This window comes from Lepisosteus oculatus, chromosome 7 (assembly GCF_040954835.1).
Source record: "Lepisosteus oculatus isolate fLepOcu1 chromosome 7, fLepOcu1.hap2, whole genome shotgun sequence".
In the NCBI taxonomy this organism is placed as follows: domain Eukaryota; kingdom Metazoa; phylum Chordata; class Actinopteri; order Semionotiformes; family Lepisosteidae; genus Lepisosteus; species Lepisosteus oculatus.
In genome coordinates this window covers 43901510-43903799 of record NC_090702.1, presented here as the reverse complement: position 1 = coordinate 43903799, position 2290 = coordinate 43901510, and positions in this window count along the sequence as shown.

Here is a 2290-nt window from a genome sequence, read left to right as displayed (position 1 = left end):
TAACTTGAGGCAGTTAAATGACCCGAGGCTTCTTCACACAAATTTCTATCGTTTGTCTCCAAATTATCTTTGCAATATTCTGTGAAGAACAAGCAGAAATATAGACAAATAAGAGATTTGGTATAACATTAAATAATACCTTTTAAAGTAATTTTTTCCACTATGTATTTATGCTTAAATAATCTCACTAAGCATCTGCCCACATTAGAGGTTTATGTTAAATTGTAAGAGCAAGACCGTAGGAGATCTTTTTGTTACTTACATGCAAAACTATTTGAACTGCAAAAATAAAATTCATCTTGGTTCAGTGGTTAAAAGCCATTTCCAAACATTGAAAGTTTTTAAAAAAATGATAACTAAGTTTCTATTGAAGGAAATATGAGATAACTAATGTGAGCTAGGTGAATGCTAGAATCAAAGTTTTGGAAACTTTGCTATTCTTTCTCAGGAGGATTAACTATTCCTATAATTTTTGACAGTTGAACAACTATTAAAACCAAAATGTGTTTGATGTCTCTCTGTACATTTGTTTAAATACAGAATGTTGCTTTCATGTTGTTTGGAAGGTGTTTCCTTAGTGTTATACTAACTGGGTATTTTACATGTCTGGTTTTAGACATCACAGTTTAGCAAAAACGTTTATAGGCCTGTGGTTGTAGAATGTCTACTAGTATTAACTATCAGTATTAGCCAAAGGTGAGTTTAAACAGATATAGCACCGAAAAAAACCCTACAGAAGCACAAGACTAGACTTTCTTCATAATGCTCACTTTCTTGTTATAGTTTTCATGGGCTAATAGTTCTGCAGATAGTCCACATCCTAGCACACATTTGAAAAATTGCTACAGGAGTGACCCTAGAATTTTTTCCTTGCCTAGAATGTTTTGGGTTTTATAACAGATGCTATGTAACAACTACATGGACTTCAACTGCCCTCTGCAAAAAAGAAAAAAATCAACACTGCTTACACATTGCTCTCATTTGCATGTCTACAACATAATAAGGTTTGGAAGTGTGATATGATGGCCATCAGCAGGTTCTGCTTTCCTACTGATACACTGCTATAAGAATGTGACCATTACCTGGTTCACATCTCTATGTTCCTACTAGCATTTCTTCTTTCTCCAAGAACTAGTATCTTCATGAACAAATCTGGAACAAGCGATGCAGAAATGTAAAACTTAAAGAAGTCTTAGGCCCTCTCTACACTGTGCATATATACAATTCTATTTGCATTAAATGGGCCTAAAAGTCATATTTTTCACATTCATTATACAGCCTGATACCATATACCAAAATCACATTCTAAACTACCTCAGAGTAGACAACAGAGCAGATTTCATTTGTTCACATCAGTTGCAAAAGTGTATATAGGACAATGTATCTAAACTTTTTGCATTTACCCACCTATCACATAACCCTAGGGTACATGCCAGTCTTTAATGTTCTTGCGCTCTCCATCACTGATACTTTGCATGTTTTTAAGATAGAAACCAAATCAAAGACATGCAAAATTTAGTTTTGCACCCAGGAGCATTCATTTCTAACATCAACATTAATAAATTGATTATAAATCACATCTATGCGCTAAGAGACAGGAAGGAGTATGTGCACATGACTAATTTAACAATCCATCACTGCAAAAGCACTAAATGCTTACATAATATTTGCATATATAAAAGTACCCAATATTAATGCATTACAGGAAACAATACTACAGTGTGGACACACTAAGATGTGCCACTGCTGTCTTTCTGAATATGGTCAGAAAATATCTGAATTATTTCTGTAAACAGGGGGCTAAATGAAAGTTACTTTCATCTTTTTATTAAAAAGTGAGAAATGACTTGACACATAAAGCTCACCAGAGGGCAGCATATCATTAAAACAAAATGCATTATCAGTCACATCTTAGCAGGGTGATTACATACAGTAGGTTATTAATCATCCAGATAGGAAGAAGTCAATGAGAACCTCCAATTTCATTATATTAAGATTACACTTCCCACGTAATGAACAAATATATCAGTATTGCAGAATCATAAAATCCTGGATCAAATCCATGTCCCAAACACTATTTCAGTATTGACAACTGCCACTTAATAACCTTACACACCAAGTTACTACTTTCTGTAGTTTTTATTTGACTGGTTATTCTACCCCTAAATCATGAAAACCTTTTTGAAAACTATCATTTCTACAGACTAAGAATTCTCACTTAGTGGTAGGCAGGGTGGAGGGAGTATATACCGTCAATAATTTTCTGTCCTCAAAGTCAATCTACGTGTCA